The sequence below is a fragment of the Homalodisca vitripennis genome, chromosome 6 (assembly GCF_021130785.1).
Source record: "Homalodisca vitripennis isolate AUS2020 chromosome 6, UT_GWSS_2.1, whole genome shotgun sequence".
Lineage (NCBI taxonomy): Eukaryota > Metazoa > Arthropoda > Insecta > Hemiptera > Cicadellidae > Homalodisca > Homalodisca vitripennis.
In genome coordinates, this window is record NC_060212.1 from 76,357,108 (window position 1) to 76,379,855 (window position 22,748).

A 22,748-nucleotide genomic window follows, 5' to 3' on the forward strand; every position below is an offset into this window, starting at 1 on the left:
TCGTTTAAACTTTTCCAAATTTGAAATATAACAAAACAGGCATTATGTAACCTACTTTAACTTTGGAATATGTTGAATCTTTTCCTCCTGCACATTTATATCTAAAAATATTTCTTTCTGTCTGTTCTTTTTGCTTAGAAATGACATTGAAAGAGCCAACATGAATATTTTGCACAGAATATATATATATATATATATATATATATATAGTCCCGACGGAGCATGTACATTTTGTTACCCTATGTTTATCAGAAAAAAATGTATATATATAATCATTAGTTTAACTGTATTTGAATTTTCATAACGCATTTAAGAACAATTTAAAATCCAAGTTCTTAATCCCTTCTGGGCTAACAAAATATTTAATGTCATTTCTAATTGTAAGGCAGTTGGAAGTTTGATATCAAATACAATTTTTACCCAGAATATATACTTTGGAGTTAATAGTACTCGTACATTAGTACCTAACCTCTGTTTTAATAATATATTTTCTAATTAAGTCTACACATATTATAACTTGTTCTGGTTAATGCCTGACAGTATTTTATTTGTAGCAGGGAGCTTGATTATTATGTTTATTCATATGGCGATAAATATAACTGTTGCTGTGACGTAAGTTAAAGGCTACTTATTAAGCACAAAGCTGATGGAATCTAGTGGCACTTCACATACTACATGGTGCTATTGGTTGGAACTGAATTTATTTTGCGTCCAGCAGTAATAAATTAAGTTATAAAGTTAAAATTCCACCTCTCAGATTCTCGTTGTTTCACAGGAACTATGTTGTTACCAAACATGTTCTACATCGTTTCCGTTAATACTCAGTACAATCTGGCTTTTAGTGTGTACATGTTATCTTTTAGACCCGCAATGTCCTGACGTAACCTAGTTCAGGAGCAAGTTCACGTTGCCTTGCTATATTACTTCAACTAGTTTCTATGTGTCTTCAAACTAACATCGTAACGTTACATTAACAGCATAGAACTCTCCCTATTAAACTTTAGTGTCGATTAAGGCCTTTTTAACACACATAAAAATCAATAAATAATCATATCAGATCTAAATATCATAGAATAATTTAAACTGTAATTACTTAAAAGCAGAAGAATAAGAGAAATTTATATAAGAAAAGTAACACATGAATTATCTTAACGTTAATATTATTATACCAAATTTATTTTTTACGACAAATTATAACCGAAATATACGGATTTAACATAGCTCAATCCACAACAAATATCTCATAGAGTTATTTATGTTTTATTTTCCGCTGATAGTTGCATCTAACAGATGAGTTGCTCATTTGTGATATTTTGTAAACCTGTTATAACACGTTATTGATGCAGTACACGTTGTCGAATTAAACTCTCTGTAATTTTGTTTTTCATACTGAAAACAAATATCAATTATTAGATATAAAGCTATTGTGGGTTTTAAGCAACTAGCAAACAGTTACGGCAAACTGACGATGCAAACTGAGGCGCTAATTTGTACCTATAAATATTATTGAGACTATTATTACGAACATTCAACATAATATCTTCTCTATTTTCGATATTACATTCTCTACCACTTTTCCATGCCTTGTAATTGACCCTATGATATATCTAGTGATTTTTTATCTTGATAGTTAGTGTTCTCCACGGTATTCATTAAACTGACTATAGGGAATCCATCTATGCACCTAAGTATCAATGAGAAAGTAGTCGTCACTCTTATTTAGTCCATTACGCAATGTCAATAATCGGGAACTTATAGTCTACAATGTAACACATTGCAATGATCGTGTTACATAGAACATTTTAGTTTTAGATGCAAAAACTACGAAAATGGTTGGAAATTTTCGTCGAGTGAACGGAATATCCGTTACAATGGAACGGATCTTAACTGAACCAATCTTAAACTGAAAAAACAAATGATTTTTTATAAAAATAAAAGGTTCAATAATTCCTAATCGTTAATCTAAAGGAAACAAAGACTAATATGTAGAAATGCACAGAGTGCTTATGTGCCACATCTCCTGCCATCTTTCCCAAACATAAGTTATTGACTGTCACATATTAATGCAGTAATTACTGAAGGGATCGCGCCTTTACTGATACTGAATATTCTGCTATGAATTACGTTTCTGGTTTATTGAAAAGATGACTAATTCCCTAACTAGCACATTAAAACAACGCCCTACGCTCACCATTTAGAATCTCAATAGTTTCAAAACATTAATATAAAAATGTATTTTATTTCCACGGCCTCCAAAGTAGTAACTAAAGTATTAATGGAAACTTTCATAATTCTTTCATAGTTCTAAATATGAAGGGAAATTATTAATTAATTTTATGTTCAATATACCACTCTCTTCTCCTGTCAATATTTTTATAGTATCCGATATTTGTTTAACCTTAACAATTTCTAATTTTACACACACAATATTAATATTTATATATGTCAAACTGTCATTTAAAAGGTTTTCAAAACTAAATTTACAACATCTTTTAAACAAATTCCGTAATACTATTAGCTTTATATAAATATATTTTTATAAAGGCTTTTAACTTTCTATCTCAATGTTCATAAATTTAAATTAAAAAGAATACAATACATTTGACTTGTTTACATTTATAACAGTAAGTCATTCAAGACCTTTTCATAGTAAAATTTATGTAAATTATGTCAAATAACATAAACAGTTTCCATACATCATGCATTTTATTTGCGTCAAAATATTTATATAAATCTCGATATCCCTTTCAAAATTTATTAAATTAGGTATTTATTATTTAAATAACATTTAATAAGCATTTATCAACAATTAATAAATAACTATAAACAATACAACTAATAACAACAAACAGTCAACTACTAATAACAGGAAATGTACTATGTAGACTCCTGTTGATCATTAATATCGTTCAATTTTGAATTTTCAGCCCCGACACTTGTCTTAATGTTTTTCTTGTAAACAAGTCTTTCCCACATTCAACCTTGCAACACCTCTTATCAAAAACTCATATAACAGTTCCTCCTTTGAAAACCAGTCAACTCTTAATGCCATTTCTTTTATACATTTATTTACACAACTTTCCCAAAGTTTAATTTATAATTGTCATCACAATATATATATATATATATATATATATATATATATATATATTCAATTTTTAAATAAGTTAAAATATATCCAGTAATCTGTGGATAATTCAGTTGCCAGATATACCGGCACACCGCAAATTATTATTAAATTATGTTGTAAACCTAATTTTCAAAGTAAAAAAATAATTAAAATAAAGTAGCAGTATAAACTAGCAGATTTGTGCAGTTAGATGTACATAAATCCAAAATGTTCATCAAATCCCTTTAAATAATTTTTAATTTGTTCAACTGCACCTAATATCAAGCTTAAAATTGTATTAATTGTATTTATTAAGGTAAATTGACAGAATTTTGAAAATTTTTCGTTGTCTATTTGTTTATCTGTGTGACTGCCCATATGTGCGATGGTAATACGTGGTGAAAGGTCGTGAGACTTGAAACTGGAAATATATAATCCCCTTTAGTACAAGGAAAAAACATACTTGTTTTAAGACGAAAAGGTAAAAGAGCAGTTCTCCATCTGTCTTTCTTTGCCATAAACCTTAATAGACAGAGAGTCATAGAGATTTAATAAATGGGACTTATCTTTGCCTAAAGAATAATTGTTTTTTGGTAAGAAGTTGAAATTTAAGACAATTTGTTTATAAGTATTGATAAAACTGCTCCAAACACTTCAAAATTAGTATGAGCTTCCACTTAGAGCTTTAACTGTGCATCTTTTCAAGTAATGGCATTTGCTAACTCTGATCTAATTGATTTCAACATAAATATATTAATCTTAAGTCTTCATGCAAAACGTGGTAAAGTATATAGTTGCGCTATTTATTGAACATAAGGGCATAATATTAAGCACTTATTCTCCAGGTGTACTTTACGACACATCTTGATTCATTGGAACTACCTTTTAATAGGATTTTATAACTGTTTAGAATGCAACATTAATCACAGCTTTATACCTGAGATGATTTTATAGCAAGATGGCAGCTTAATGACAGCGCTTTATGTGCAATTTGCCTTATTGAAAAACGAATGTTTGCAGTTTTGTATTATAAGTAGTAATATGTGGTTTGTTTATTAGTACGAGTTTTTATTATAAAATAAGTTTTTACGGTTTTTATAATATTCTGATTTTACGGTTATACGGATAGGTTATAAAAAGACGATTCCTTGCCCACTACTAAATTACGAGCCATGCTGACGTATCAGTTTCTATGGACATACATACACTTTCATTGTACCGATTACTTTATATATATATTGGAGTAGCATTAAAAGTTTAAAGTCTACGGATGTAATCCTTTCAAATATATTTCGTTTAGTTAGGTTAAGTAAAGAAATAGTCATATTACACGGACGAAGAGTTCTATAATCGAACATAAAGCATCGTCCCTTAAGTATAGAATATGCGTTACATTATATAAAGTGCATTGCTCGTTTCGTTCTTGATATATCCAGCGTATAGTTAGGATAATTAAAGGCTCAACCAAATTACATAGACGAACTGGTCTATAATGAAACACGAGGCATCGTTCCTGTATAAAAAAATTACGTTAAAAAAATACTTAAATTTTTACTTTACACAGCACGTCCATAAAACTTTTTCTTCTTGAGATATCAAGGGTGAAAATATACGCAGACAGATAGAGAAGGGATTTAACCTAGCCTTCTAGTAAGTTTATAGTTGTAGCTTTTTAGTTGCATCCTTTTTTAAGCTGACGCTCAGTCAATTTCGTGGAGTTATTTCATGTTCCCGAATAAATAAAAGTTTGTAATGGAGTATCAAACTTATCGATATAATGTAGACATGGTAGCCACAAGAAAATCCACTTAAACTAAAGTGACTCATGTTAAAAATCGTTGTTTAAGTTTGGTTTATTCTGTGATGTTCAAATTTCCAACACTCAAGAAGTTACATGCTATTTTATCAAACCCAATTTTTGTTATATAGACATTCTTAATTAAATAATTTAAGTATATTAATCAGTTCGTACTCGATATAAGTTTATGATGATCAATGACGAACACTCAGATAGTAAAAACGTAGAACGGTTCATTTTACTTTAAAAAGGAATATTATATCCTTTTCCCGCAAAGGTATTTGTAATATTTCTTTGAATTGCTAAAATGTATAAATCACAAAACGATTTACGAGAAAACACACAAAAATATTCATCCACGTAAATGAATAAATGGGGTTTCCTTAAAATACAAGATAGATTACCAATATCGGCATGAATATGTTTTTTGATAATATAACTTCGAATTATAAAGTAAATTTTGCACTTTATCCCGAATTTGCATAGTATTATAAAAGAGGAAATCCAATAAAGTTTACCGCTTACTTAACACTCTGCTTGCTACTCACGTAAGGGCCATTACAATATCTCAACACCCTATGAATGTAGACGTAATTTATTGTCGTAGTTTCTTCTTCTAAGTTACGAATAAATCTGATAATTATTATTTAATTTTAATCTTGAATTAGTGTCACTGACATGGATGGTAATTAACATTAATAATTTGCTGTAAATGTTACAACAATATAAGCAATATATATCTACCAGATCAATCTCTTTGAAAGATTCTTCAATAAGTTATGTTTATTATTTACAGGTTACTAATAAAATATCATTACTTTAGTTTTGCTTTACCACAGTAAATACATATTTTCAGGGCATCGACCGTTTAATTGAATTTGTTTCAACAGTTACTGAAGTTCAACAGATTTTTACAGAAGTATCCCATATATAAAAGACTTACCTACCAAAAGCATCTACTTAGAGAAATATAATTTATTCTGACCTTTCACACGTGAGTATTTGATTAGTGACCTATTAGAATGCTAAACCTTACAGACAGGTCTTCGTGCATAAGACGCAAAATCAAAAAGTTTAAAGAACAGGAATTGTATGCACACCTTATATACTGTTACAGCTAGAGGTAAAGTAGAAAATGTAGGATTTTATAATTAACTAAAATTATTTATAATTAATAATCTCTTAAATTTATATATCAATATTTAATAGTATAATATAGACTGGGTGTTTGAATAAACACATACGAAAGGTTATGGTCTTGTAGTTTTGTAAAATGTTTAGTATCTATTAATTAAACGAGGCATTATTGACTATAATGTGCGTTTTAATAATGCCTAGTAATTTATACAGTTATAATATATTTTTTAGTAATTAACGTTAGATTTATAATTTCTACTTTTTGAGAAGCTGAATAAGTTCCAGGCCCTTTTATGGAAATGTGTTATATAATAATGTAAAAAAAATCGTAGCTTTCTTTTTAGGCAATATTAATAAGTAGGGGAATAATTGTACACGTTTTAACAATTAATGCATTTAATGAAATACGTAGAACGACTATGTTCCAAGATCATAATTTAGAGTAAAACGAACAACCGCTTTAATCAAAACAGACATTAAATAATACAGTCTTTAGTTCTGTATTGAATAATTCATTATTTATTTACTTGATTATAAACGATTACATTTTATATAAAAGTACCAACCGAATCATATTCCTAATACGAGCACGAAACTTAGCACACATTAATGCTGTACCACTCGGTAGAGAAGGTATGAATGTAAAATTGCAAAAAACTTAATACTCCAACACGATTACTCGTTTTCCACTTTGTGTAAGTCAGAGTTCATATCAATTTCCATCTATATTCATTCAGAATTTAAAATCCCAGAGTATTTGAGATATATGAAAAACCTGAATAATAACATATACTGTACTTCAGAAACATGGAACTACTGATTCAGAGGGATTTCTGTTTTACAGAAATTAAAACAAACATAAAGTATTAAATGACCTAGCAAACAGGGTCGTCATTTACTGTGGAATTATCATAAACTTAGAACATAATTTTTTTATAGCTAGTTTAGTAATTTATTTGAGGTAAAATAAGTTGTAAAATTTAATGAAATGTTAAATGTGTATAATTATAAATTGTACTCATACACTATTTCAGTCTATATATAAAAACTGAAGATATTAGATCTAACTAACATTAATATGTATCCGTTCATAACACGTAATACTATGTCATAAATGTCCCTCTTCTATTTACGATCGGCAGGAATAACAATTATAACTAAAACTAGTAGTTATTAAACCAAACATTATTTTAAAAGCATATTATAAAGTTTGTAGTAATTAAGGTTATTTACGATTTAACGTTTATTTACGTCAAAATGTGAGTTGGAATTATTTCTTATAACTAATGTCAATTTCATAAGTAATGCTGTTTAAAGTTTAATAGATGAAACTTGCTTATATTTCTTTGTTACACGTTAACAAAGACAATAATATAAGAACATTTATTCTCGAGATAATAGTTGAGTCAATGTATGTTTGAAGTACAGCAACACAACAAATAGTTGATAACTGATGAGTTAAAAAAAACAAACATCTGCGAGTGTTCAACATTGTACTATGTATCTTCAATAAATATTAATCCACAATTAAGCAGTAACAGTAGAATATCCGCCCCTTGCGCGCTAACACGGGCTCTTATGGAGTTATTCTGGACCAATGAGAAAGCAGCAATGGCGGCTAGGCTACGCCCCCTGCCCCCCCTCCCCACCCCCTCCTACGCCCCCTCATACTAGACCCCCTGCGACGACCCCCCAGCCAATGGGAGAGGACCTAGCCCCCCACCTTACGAGAGCGATGGCGGATAAGCGATGGCGGACGGTGTCATGGCGGATGGACAAAAATTTGTATCTCCGGCGGCCGGTATCCGAACCCGGGCCCCTCCGAATGCGAGATTGTCGCGCTGACCACTGGACCACGGAGACGAGTTGTGCGTGGCGGCGCGATAGGGCTGTACGTGCAGCGCGGGGCGCCCGGCGTTATCGGCGATCAGCTGTAGTTTCTTAGCTTTGCGACTGCGGTGCTGCTATCTGGTAGAGACGGCTTACAACATGCTGGTAGCGACAAGTGAGGACGCAAAAAGTATGCCTACTGTAACACTATTTTTCTTAGCGTACGTGTGCGACTGCGGTGCTGCTATCTGGTAGAGACGCCTTACAACATGCTGGTAGCGACAAGTGAGGACGCAAAAAATATGCCCACCAGCCCAGGATTTGAACCCTGGTCCCGCGGAACGTAAGACGAGCGCTTAGACCACTCGGTTGGCATACCTTTAAGAGCGATGACTGCTCTCTCGTGTACGCGAGCATAACCTCATGTCGTTACAGCACATGGTGACAGAGCGGATACAGCTGTGCATTCCAATGACTACAACTACGCATGTGTGTACCAGGCCATCTGTACACCTTACTCTGTCAATTACTGGTCCTAAACGCAAGCGTAAAGGTGAATATGGTACTTTACCGTACGGTTATTGTAAAAAATTAAAAACCAGCTAGAGTTGGAATCTTCAGCTATTGGTATTTGGTGAACTAGAGACGGAAACATTATCACAGTGAAATGTAGTGATCTGTTAATGATAACCGGAGACAACAATAAAAATAACTCACCCTTTTTCTAAGTCTAGTAGCCGTTATCCTAGTACTCTCTCTAGCCGTTCCAACCACCACCACCACGCAAATCGAATTCCTCTTCTTCTTCTTGTGTCGAATATCCACTCTCGGATTCTGATTCTGAGTCCCAAAAAAACTCCCAACCGCTACTAACACTACCCCAGGAGACTGTTGAAGAGGTGAATGAGGACAATCTCGAAAGGGGACACGGTGGTGGTGATGGAGTCGACAACAGGTCAATAACACGTAAATACAAAGAATAAGCAGCAATAACTACTGATATCATCTTAACCGAGTCGGCGCGAACACAGTACTGAGTGAGAAGACTCACAATTATAAACACCAACAACTGCATGTGGTCACCACATGTGGCGGTGCATCTCCTGCATAGATGCACTATCTAAAAATAGCCGGGAGGCGGAGGGGTTGCAGAAATAACACACGTGTTTACGTCCGTACTACGTTTATTAAAAGCGTTCTGATTACATACATTTCCAAATCTTAACATCTACCAAAAGTCCGTTAACACCCGTACATCTAACTTTATACATTTTACACGACGTCATTTCTTGTAGATCACTCTCATCTAAAGTCTTTTCAAATCTCACCGGTAGAAATGTGACGGCTGTTTTGGTGCTGTCCACTTCTACGAGTAATATCACTGCCTTCCGGTCAAATTTAGTGTCCACCTTCTTTGCCTCCAGGAACCTGTAGCCAGCTTTCCGTGTCAACTCTTTTATCGCCATCTTTAGTGTGGGCTCACCATGCTTCTCCAGGGACGAAAGCTTTGTAGAAAGTTCCATTTTTCAATCTGTAAAGGAAAACCGACAATCTGTATAGCGAATAATCTTAACAACGAGTTCATCGTAAAACTGTTAACTTGGCTAGCGGATTGAGAATAACTATGCATGAGCAACACACCGCAAATAGAGAGCGCAGACGAATATCTTAAAGAAAACAGTTAAATGTGTAGTCACTTACCTGTAATGAGATCGTTGACACGTAGACGAAGAGTGACTGTGACGGTCAGCTTGCCACAGGTAGTATATATACCTTGGAATGAAAGTGGAGGTAGTCGCAGCTGTGGTCGTGGCAATCTGCCACGCTGAATATAGACAGGAATGCAGCGTAGTTGACCCACGTTTCCATCACCACGGTAGGCTTTGCGCCAGGCTGTAGGGGTCTCGGCGCGTTTTTTATTATAGTGAGTTTCCCCAGGAGGCCTAATCTCACTTAACAAAGAACACTGAACACGTTCAAGTTCTCAACTCAATGCCGAACCTATCCATATCACCTCTCTTTGCGAGTGGGCCCCAACCATCGCCCACACTGTCGTGATGGCCACTCCATAACAAATGTGCCACCTCCGAAAAAATAAACTTTTTTTGTGTTCTTGCGAGACCGTTTAGCGAGTCCGTTAAAGTTCTTAACTAAATGCCAAACCTTTCCGTCTCACTGTCAAGTACTCGCAAAAACTTTTATATTTTGCAAGTGTTTTTTCTGCCCCACGTGAGCTTTAAAGTTTTCAACTTCATGCCAAACCCTTAGCTCTCGCAAAGACATTTTTTCCAGGAGTAGTTCTCAACTCAATGCCGAACTCCTCCTCCTCCTCCTTCCGAGAAGGACATTTTTTACTAATCTACATTATACTACTAGGAGGACGCGACAAGTCACTTTACTTGGCGAAGCCTTTCAATATGACTTGTCTCATCCAGGTGAAGCTGAAGCATATCTCATTCGGTTTCATACAAGTCACTTTACTTGGAGAAGCCTTTCAATGTGACTCGTTGTAACTTACAGAGGATATTTTGTTAGCGAGATCCGATTCTCAGCAAGATTCCTACAAGTCACTTTACTCGGAGAGGCCTTTCAATGTGACTCGTGAAACACAAGCAGAGAATCGGTTGTTGACCACTTTACTCGGTGAAGCCTTTCAATGTGGTCTATCGTAAAACTGGAGTTTTTCTACGGGACATATTACGCTTCACCACTATAATAATTACAATGGTCCTGAAGAAACTTTCCACTAAGGTTTTGGTACAATAATATGTAGTCCCAGTCCAGCTGTTCACCAAAATCGTGTATAAACTGCTCCGATAGAAACCTGGTGACGACTTATTACTATCCAACAGTAGGTGTCAAAGTTCGGCATCATTTCACGTAAAATGAATTCAGGAAGGCGAGCATTTTCCAAAATCGTGGTCCAAATTACTTTATGCTGAAATATTCTCAACATGTCAAACGAAAAAGTATAATTTGCCGATAAAAGCTTCCAATTCAGAAAGCATCAGTGAGCACACCGACAGGCGCTTTGGGCTCTCGAGAAATGAGGTCCCATACAGCAGCGGTAGCAGCTGTACTCGCCATGCTGACACGATGTAATCTCAACAGTGACCGTGAACAGAATGACTACTAAGTGGACTGGTGAGTCTGTTTATTCAAGATTTCAAAACGACATTTAGCAGCGTGCATTGCACACCGTACATCTTCATCACGGCCGCTGTGTTGCGGTAGGGAGCAGGAAAACCGATGCGTTCCTTTACAACTGCATAATGTATTACTGTCATAACATGCCAGGTTGTCTAGCTCACAAACGTTAGAGTTAAACCGTCTTAAAAATTTCGCTTTCTATTGACCACGTGTATAAATTATGGTAAACGGCTTGCACAGGTTGCGAATGACATTAAGGGAAATCGCCTTCTTCCCACAAGATCTTGTGGTAGTTCTTCTCTAACTACAGTGCTGTTGTACGCATTTTCTTGTTTAATCTCTCCCTAGGAAACGGAGGTTTAAAAACAATTTGACATTGAAATGAATTAGCCATAATGGCAAACTCTTTGATTATAAACGGTTTTTTGTTACCTTGAAAAGCTTGAAATTCAACTACTGCCACATTCATCGCCGCTGGAATGTGGCCAACGTTTGTAGGACTGGACTTCATCAAAAAGTCTGTCGCAAAGGTGGCGTGGTAAAGCCTCAGGTAGATCAACGTATCCCTTGTCCGGCCTTCCGTTGTTAGGCAATGCTAACACATCACTGACGTAAGATCTCAATAGATCCTCCGTTAAAAACAACTCGTTGATTTGACGTGTTACGCAGGGCAGACAGTTGGTGAACTGAGTCCACTCGTCTACGGACAGAGTTAATGTATTCTTTCCGTCGTACAGTACAACGTACTGCTGACCAAATACTCTACGTACTACCATATTCTCTCCACTTTCGCTTTTAGAACTACTGAATCTATGCACGCCTGTCGATTCCAAGAGTCCGGTGATTTGGTTCGACCCTAATAGAATGTTGAACATTTCAGGTTTCCAAAACGCAAACGTTCCCCTTTTACCTTTCATCAAGATACCGACACCGTTGCCGTGATCAACAAACAATCCTACAATCAAGTATTTGGAACAATCAGGATTCAAAAAGTAAAGAGACTTTAGAAACACACCGGTAAGTGGATTCGGGAGATTTGGTTTTGATCTTTTACGGACCGATTTAACCTTGTCTATTTCCATTGGTTGACTCACCAGCTGCTCCTCCTCCTCCTGCAACACAGCAGCAGCGACAGTAGCCAGTATGTCTTCACTCTTTCGCTCCATGATCACGAATGACTCTGTACACATTGAGCAAACCATTAAGTACCTGACGTATTAGTCACTGGCTTATAATAGTCAAGAGGAAAAACTCTTCTTAATGCAAAATGTATTGAATAAAAATAAAAATACAATTGTTCAGTACCATAGCAACTTCGTGAGTATTTTGGAAATTAGACTTTTCCAATCTCTCTCTAATGACCGTATTGATTGTTCGATACTTTATGATAAAATATTAGAGAGGATTGTATACTACTAGATAATTACTATATTATCTAAGGGAACATACTCGTATTCCTTTATCTGATGTACTCAACGTAACGTAACGTATCTTATTTTTTGACGATGGAAGGATTGTGAAGGAAACAGGATTTTTCCGGACATCTGCCATCGTTCAGTGAAACAAGAAATCAGTAACACTACGTTTCGAGATCTGCAGTCTGATCTTTCTTTAGGTAAAGAACTAACCTAATCTAACTAACCTAATCTGAACTAACCAAATATATATATATATATATATATATATATATATATATATATATATATATATATATATATATATATATATATATATATATATTAAATGGACACTTACCTTTGGATGACAAAAGAGAGATTTACGATTATTCTCAATTTAATTAAAGCGTAATATTTCTAAGCTGTTACGTTAGATTAACTCTGTAAAGAATTATATAATGGATTGATCAGAAGAGATATCCATTTTCTGAAGAAGAGTGACGCAACATTTTGTATATTGTACTCTGGGCTGAAAAGAGTAGGTATAGAGTTCTAACTATGGAGAGCTGTTATTCAATTACGTCACGTGCTAGCAGTTTGTTTATAATTTAATGGTTGCCTAATCTTTCTCCTTTTACATAAACTGATACTCTGTTATACTTGGTGCGTGTTTTAATCTATAAATTGATTTTAGAAAATAAAATAATATTAATATTAATTGTATGCTTTAACTTTGACGTTTTTACAGGAAATGATAAAGAAATTTTTTATAGCCATTTTATACATAAATTTCATTATTTTAAAATAAAAAAATCTTAAGTGTTTTAAGTCTATAGTGCATGTGCCTCCATCGCTTTCCAATCTAAAACCAAATTCTGGTGGTGAAATCGATATGCAAAGTCTCTTAGACGTCTTTCATCATATAAATTAACTTGACTTTATTTATTCACAAAGGATATAATCTGAAACCTGTACTGAATATCTAAAACGACTTGTCGTATGCTTATGAGTGTGATTTGAACAACTGAATTGAATTTCTGTAGTTATTTAGTAATGCTTTGACACAGTTTGTTAGTTACAATACATTAATTAACAGAATAGTAAGATTTCTGGTATTTAAAGTTTTTTTATTACAAAATTTAAACAATACATTTCTTGGGTGAAAGACTATCCTAGTCAACTGTTGTAAAAACCTTAGTCATTTTGTAGGAAAATTATTAATGATATAAAAAATATTATTAAGTGAATAATATTAGAAAACATTCTGAGTTTAGAGGAAAATTATCAAGAAACCTCTGCGTACATGTCAACATTTGATATGTTTCGAGGGAATAAATAGCCGAGACCACTAGGTTTAAGAGTCAACGTATATAAAGATTAGTAGCAAAGGGCTAGTAGATTTTGCCTTTTTCTAGAGGTATATATAACTTTACTAAAATTGCAGGTCTGAAAATCATAACAAAGATGAGAAACTAATTACGATTTAATTGCTAACGCTAGTCAAGTTTCTATTATATTCGAGAACTTTTATGGATCTTGAGGTAAGTAACACCCAACATTTAGCGATTCAAAATGAAAAATTGAGCAAATGCCATAACCTCTCCTATACATTGTACTTGGTAAAAAAGTGTTTTCGTTAACAGGGAAAGTTAAATTTATTAGATGCTAGTAATACTGCCGAAAATGTATGCTTTTGGTACCGGTCACTATCAAGGAGTAAGCATGTTTAGGCAATGAGTACACAATTCGTGTTACAGCGACAATCAGTCTGATAAGCAATCAGTACCATCAACACTCGCCCTTATTGTGTTTGATAAGATCCTTATACCAGTAGCCGTGAGGATAGACGGAAATAGACCTAATTGGTGATCGGTCTCTTCAAAGAGATGTATTCAAAATTAAAATAAGAGGATCAGAGAATAAAACAATATTATTGTAAGCTATTTTAAAATTGTCTGACATTAAACTAAAATATATAGTTAAACTTTTACAGTCTAATAATGAAATTAAAGATTTTGAGACTATAATATAGTAAACGAGATAAAATATCGTAAAGTGAGGGATTTTTTCAAAGCACTACTGTCGTTCAAAGTTGACAGTTCTAATGTATAATATTCGATTGTTAAACCTTATTACCTACAACTACAGGATAAAATAGATTAACGCAACTATAATTATTATATGGTTTAGCAACGATTCATATAGGCACTGTGTAATCACTACAATTAATCAATGAGAACCACAAATAGTTACACTACAGCAGTTGCAAGTACCACAGAACCGTAATGAATTGTATAACGGGTTGCAACATTAATCACTGTGATTACAAATACCACAACTCAGAAACAGAAATGATGTTCATTACATTAATTGAGTCTGACCAAGATAACATCTCACAACGAAGCCTGAACGTTTCTCGTTCTGACAGAAGTTGTAGATCACCCATACTACTTACAGCATTTCAGCCTGACACTGGTTGGTCACACAAAAATAAATATATGCATTTCAATGGAAATCTCAAAAATTGTTTTGTTAACTTTACGAATTATATATAATAAATAAATATATATATACATATTAAAATATATGTGTATATATACAATGACGAAGAGGAATTAACGGTGTTCTAGAGTACAGAATATGGATTCGTCATTTCAAATAAAATTTTTATTATTATTATAAGGAAACATAATAATTGGATGTAAATAAGATTGTAAAACATAATCATCTTCTTTTAATTCAAAACTATAACTACTGTGTGTAGATTGTGTTAATACAAAAATATATAGATGTATTTGAGTATATAATAATATATTCTATTTACTTCTTATCCGATTACTCAGATATATCGTATACAAAAGAAAGTATACAATTTTAACATTCAGTGTGTTATTTTTAATAATAAGTATAATGTTACAATTAATTCTTAAGCAGATAGTCTTAGACGAGTAAAAAAGTTTTACGATATACTGTACTTCTCTTTTTTTTAAATATCTGTGTTCCGTATATTTTCGTTCACAAAACATTATAAGTGAACTATATAAGAAAGTGGAAGTTTCTGTTCTATTTGATGAAATATTAATGAAATTATATATTCTGTTATGTATACAGGAGTCTAATAAACGGAAGAGCGAAAATAAATTTTTATAAATATATGGGCATTTCTTTCTAAAATTCTGAAATTTCGGGTATTTCTGTAACACAGTCTTCATATTTCAACACCTTAACGTATGATTATTTAGGAGAAAGAAAAGTATAAAGACAATGCTCGATAAAAAAACAAATGTTCTTGCAATAAGAAAAGAATTATTTGTTAGTTTTTTGAGGTTGAAATCTCTATTTCCTCGTATTTTCCGAAAGTTTTTTGAGATTCTAGTAATTAATTTTAAATAAATACTCATAAATAAGTTCATTTGCTGTTGTGGCATGCTTTCACTGCATGTTTAAATAGCAAGAAGCCTCTTTTAACTCGAAAGTGTTTAGTTAAAATTGTAACGGTAACTTAGATAGTAATGCATATGGCAAACCTGGAAATTATCCTTAACGCTATCTTGAATTAATGTTACAAGTTAATAAAACACACACTGTCAATGCATCGTCAACATGACACAATTCTAGCTAAACGTTCTTTTTAATGAACCTACAAACATTTTTAATGCAATCTATCATATGGAGCCAATTTAGTATAAACTACGACATTAAAGGTGCATATTAATTTTCCCTTCTACTCTGCCCACATAATACTGAACTCACTCTCAAGAAAACCTTTTCCAAGTGGAATGTGGGTAGAGGACTCAGGGATCATAGGTTTATGTTTTCCTTCAGGAGCGTTCTCACTGATTCTTGTTCCACTCCTATCAAATCAAAGATGTTTTTAACAATAAAAGTTATACTCAAAATTTTAAAAAGATTCTTAAACAAAATAAAGGTACCATTAGTTCCAGGAAAACAGCCAGTTACGTCACCAGTAAATCACTGTTATGCATTTGAATGCCATGTTTATAAAACAATTTAAATTTTGTAACATAGTTTTAAATACCAAAAAGCGTAAGACACGTGTGTTTATATGAATCCCTGACAGTATTAAAAATATGTAGTAAAGAGTACTAATTATTTTTATAATTCTTTTATATTTACTCTCTGATGGGTTGGCTTTCATATTATCACGGTGTTTATTGTGTTATTTATTACCAAAACAATTGGAATAGTTTGCAAAGCAGATAACATGAAATATCAATTACAAATATATATTTTGTTGCACTAGATCTAGTGTAGTACTTTGTATTGCCGTTTGACTACGCTTTGTGAAAGGTTTGTTATGTGAGAAATTGTTATTTTGTATGCTCTGTGGAAGCAGCTTTTCGTCCACAATCTCTGGTCGTGCCTCAAGGATTCTATACTAGATAAATCATTATATTAATTAATTAAATAACGTGTGGACAAAGGTCACCCTGGGGTTGTGTATGATAACGATTTCCAGAATTATGTACGTAGTTTTCAAAAACATTAATCTAGAACTTGTCTGTTTTGATATTGTTACTAGAATGTAAACAGAAATGTATTGATAACTCCTGCATAATTGAGTTAGGTACGTCTAGCAATTTTAATCATAAGTTTCTTTAACCTGTGGTAAGAGTTCCCCGAAATACATCGGTTAATTTTATTTTCTCCGGTATAAGCATAAATATATACCATATTTAAATATTCCTTGTTTTCCTGACAAAGGAAATATTTATATATACATGTAAATTTATGAGAGGCTTAATTCTTACGAAAGAAAACTGAGATAGTAATAATGAGTTAAGCTCCACTCTACCTTCCTCTGCCTGAAGTGTCACAAACTTGACCCTACCTTAGACTTCACACTTGTCAACAGATAAATGAAATCAGCGAAAATAAGCTCAAAAAAGAACTATTTACATGTTTTTGAACCCAGAGACACTAGGACTACAAAATATTAAAATATAGTGTAATCTAGATTATAAAATACTTTCATTGTCTTATCAGGTGCATAACTGAGTTTACTACCATGTCTCTAAAACGATATATATGCAAGACGGAACAAAGAATTTTCGTATTTATGGCAGGAAGGGTTGATTTTTATATTTTGTAGCATAGGTTTCTCTGATTTGGAAACGATAATAAAGAGTTTGTTCTAATATTTTTCATAGCCGAATTTAGTAAAAAAATCTCAAACGAAATCTCTAGATTCCAGGAGTCAATTCTTCGATATAATCAGATATTAGACGCTGCACCAAACGGATGGTGAACTGGAGATAAACTCAACATTCACTTGTTATGTTTACTAGTGTTTAAATTTGTATTAAAAAATATAATGTGATTTGATCTTTGATTAGTTTTCTGCGCTTGCATGAAAGGATAAAGAAGGAGTGTTAATGCCATTCAAGCCTAATGTACGCTTTCAAGACTACGAATTGAAGTAAATTTAAAATAGTGGTTTAAATAATTAAACAATTAGATTTGCTGTCATCAAGGATTATTGATTATATTTAACAGGCTCTTTCAGTAACAATATTTATTCGTTGTAATGAAACGTCATTAAAGACCAAAATAGGATCTTTCAGAACCTTAGGGATCACTGAAGCGTATACTGATGGGCATTTTAAAATTATAATAGGTATGTAAGTAACCAGAAACCCTAAGAATGTCCATGTAAAATTTTAGTACAATTAGTCCAATGTTTGTACATGAATGAGTAACATACAATAGAACTCACAGACAGACACCATTATATTTGTATATAATAGAATACATTATGTAACTTAATGGTACTATGTGAGGTCCATATGTACGGTTTTATATCTCCATTCCACCGGTGCGGTTGCAGTTAATACACTGTGATATAACTTTGTTTATACAAAATTAGTATATGACCAATGCCATTATTATTATTATATATATCTTTATATATATATATATATATATATTTCTTGTGTGCGTGTGTATGTTAATGAACTCCTCATAAACGGGTGGACCGACTTTAATGAAACTTTTTGTGTGTCTTCAGCTGGATCCGAGAATGGTTTAGATTCACAATTCGGTCCAATTTAAATAGTTTATTTAATTAATTTTTTAATAATAAGTTGTTGTTGATGTTGGAATGTTTTACATTGGATCCGCCAGACTGCACTACGAACGACACGTAATACAAAGTGAACTGATACTTGACAGCTGTGAATATTTTCAGCTGAAGTTCATCAAAAAAGGCAGAAACATTTGTTCACATTTAAAATTGAGAAAGTTCATAATATTTAAAATTTTGTAAAGTGCTTGATTAGTAGTGTAATGCAGATTGCAAAGATGAAGTTTCACCAATTGTTCTACGTAAACATTATATAATATTACAACACAGCCAGAATGTTTTCTATCATAATTCCAAGTTTTCCCGACAGTTTGTGCTGCTATCAAATTTGTGTGTTGTTTTGTAACATTCTGTAATTATTGTGTGAGTGCTAATTGTTATAATACTTAATAGAGATTGAAGATGTTTAAAGTGCATAAAAAACTATAGTTATTTATTAAAGTTATTGAACTCATTTTGCAAATTTATTGAAGTGAGTATATTGGTCGCATACCTCAAATAACCTAAGTAGCATACAAATCAAAAGGTTGTGTTTCTATGTGTGAATATTGTTAACAGTTTAGATAATCAAGTTTTAAAGTAATTTGATTTAAAATAATTTGTTGTACTTTACATTTTTTAATCTGCAGTAAGAATTGGTCACATAAGTTCAAATTAAGTAGCATACAAATCACATGTGTGAATAACTACTTATTGTTAATAGTGTAGGAATTGGTTTTAAATTAAATTTTGTTGGCCAGTTCCAATACTATACTGTAATTTTATAACCAGTATATTTTTTAAATTTACAACTTAATTTATCGTAATGCTATTGAATGTACAATATTTTTTGTTAATCCTTCAGGAGTGTACATAAACAAATTAGATGGTTTTCCGATATGGCTGAAGTGTAATAAGTGGCCTCCATCACAATCGAATTATTGATATTTCTGAATAGCCTATCCAAACTACTATCCGAATTGGATTATAGTTATTTAAAGGCTGAAGTATAATAAGCAGCCACCATCACAATCGAATCATTGATATTTCTGAATAGCCTATCCAAACTACTGAATTTCATTATAGTTATTTATTCGGTCAAATTAAATTAAATTTTTAATTATAAATTGTTGTTGATGTTGGAGTGTTTTATATTGGATCCGACAGACTGTGCTACGTCACGTAATACAAAGTGAACTAATACTTAACAGCTGTGAATATTTCCAGCTGAAGTTCACCTAAGAGGCAGAAACATTTGTTTACATTTATATTACGTTATTATAAAGTGCTTGATCAGTAGTCTAATGCAGATTGCAAAGTTACATTTTCACCAATTGTTCTATGTAAACATTATAATATTACAACACAGCCATACGTTTAATCAATTATAGTCTTGAAAGCATAGAGTAAGCATAAACATATAAAAATAACACCACTTCTTATTTCAAAATATTCTGTACTCACTTTGGAGGATAGAGATTATCCAGATATAAAATTGGAAGTTTTAGCTTTTAACTGAAATTCTTAGTAAATACTAAGTGTTGATCTTGGAAGAATGCGTTACGATCGCAGTTTCAAATGTTTCTCTATTTTAATTCCAGGTTTTCCCCACTTTTTGTGCTGCTATAACATATAAATAACATTAAAATATAATAGAATGAAGTTATAAAAAGTGTACTACGTGGCCGCGTTATAAGTTTATAAAGGCCAGCCAACAGGCAAAAAGAAGAAAATAAAAAATAAAACATTGTGTAATTATTGTGTGAGTGCTAAAATTGTAATAGTACATTAATAGAGATTATTGGTCGCATTACCTCAAATAACCTAAGTGGCATACAAATCAAAAGGTTGTGTTTCTATGTGTGAATAACTATAGTTAACATTTTAGATAATCAAGTTTTAAACTAATGGATTTAAAATAATTTGTTGTAATTTACATTTTTTATCTGCAGTCAAAATTGGTCAGATAAGTTCAAATTAAGTAGCATACAAATAACATTTGTGAATAACTATTGTTAATAGTGTAGGAATTGGTTTTAAATTAAATTCCGTTGGCCAGTTCTGATACTATACTGTAATTTTAAATAAATATAATGAAATTCGGTAGTTTAGATAGGCTAATCAGGAATATCAATAGAGGTTATCCAGATATAGAATTGGAAGTTTTAGTAAAATACACTTTTAACTGAAATTCGTAAATATTAAGTGTGCAGCGATTGATCAGTTACTTTTTTATTGTAAATAAATTGTTTTTATCTTGGTATGTTTTAAATTGGATCCAGCAGAATGCGCTACGACCACAGTTTCAAATGTTTTCTATTTTAATTCCAGGTTTTCCTAACAGTTTGTGCTGCTATCAAATTTGTGTGTTGTTTTGTATCATCGTGTAATTATTGTATGAGTGCTAATTGTAATAATAAATTAATAGAGAATCACATGTGTCAATAACTATTGTTAATAATGTAGGAATTGGTTTAAAATTAAATTCTGTTGGCCAGTTCTGATACTATACTGTAATTTTAAATAACTATAATGAAATTCAGTAGTTTAGATAGGCTAATCAGAAATATCAATAATTCGATTAAGATGGTGGTTGCTTATTATACTTCAGCCTTTAAATAACTATAGTTTGGATCGTCATTTTAGTAGTTTAGATAGGCTATTCAGATATATCAATAATTTGATTGTGATGGTGGCCACTTATTGTACTTCAGACCTATAGGGAATACTTATTTAGTATTTTAGATACCGTAGTCTACGTTGCTATACATTTTTATCTATAAATTACTTAATTAAAATTACATATTCAATAAGTTACTCATACTCATTGTGTACTATTATACAGAATTTTATTTTTACAGAAAAATGCCACGTCTTCGTGGAAGAGGATGGAGTTATTCAATCATGTGATTTATATGCTACTTAATTTGAACTTATGTGACCAATCTGTTAACAATAGTTATTCACACATAGAAACACAACCTTTTGATTTGTATGCTACTTAGGTTATGCGACCAATATACTCACTTCGTTCAATAAATTTTCAAAATTAGTTCAATAAGTTCAATAAATAACTATAGTTTTTTATGTACTTCAAACATCTTCAATCTCTATTAATGTGATATTACAATTAGCACTAACACAATAATTACACGATGTTACAAAACAACACACATATTTGATAGCAGCACAAACTGTTAGGAAAACCTGGAATTAAAATAGAAAACATTTGAAACTGTGGTCGTAGCGCATTCTGCTGGATACAATGTAAAACATTCCAAGATGGTCCACCCATTTAGGAGGAGTTCAGCTCCATACACACGCAGACAAGAAATATAAATATAAAGATAATGAAATTCGGTAGTTTAGATAGGCTAATTAGAAATATCAATAATTTGATTGCGATGTTGGCCGCTCATTATAATTCAGCCTTTAAATAACTATAATCTAATTCAGTTCATCATTTTAGTAGTTTAGATAGACTATTCAGAAATATCAATAATTCGATTGTGATGGTGGCCGCTTATTATACTTCAGCCTTTACATAACTATAATCTAATTCGGATAGTAGTTATATAGGCTATTCAGAAATATCAATAATTCGATTGTGATGGAGGTCACTTATTATACTTCAGGCCTATCGGAAAATCATCTAATTTGTTTGTCTATACTCCTGAAGGATTAACAAAAAATATTGTACATTCAATGCCATTACGATAAATTAAGTTGTAAATTTAAAAAATATACCTGTTATAAAATAGTTTGTTTCAACTTTTTTACCTTCAGATTAAGTAAGTTTTAATTTAAAAGATCCTCTACATTTTACATCACACATGTTATACTCACACACTATCGGTTGGTCGAAGTGTGATTAAATGTACATGTGATGAAGTTAGATATTGTAATAACTTTTTAATAGACATTTTTATCACAACAGCCCAGATTGTTACAGATTAATCAAAGTTTAAAATTTTCGAATTAAAGACGTGTGTACAGGACAACGTCTGTCGGGTCTGCTAGTATATATATATAATAACTGTGAGTCCTGGTGAGGTGTGTTTCAGTGGAAATCTCGCTCTGTTGTTTTTCGTGTTTTTAACAATATTTATTGTATTGCATACAATTAATTTGTGGTAAATCTACTTGTAAAGATATAGTTCACAATGCCGAGTATCGGTGACGGTGTAAAATGTGGCAAATGTAAAGAAGATATCCCTCTAGATGGAGCGTATGCACTTTGTAGGT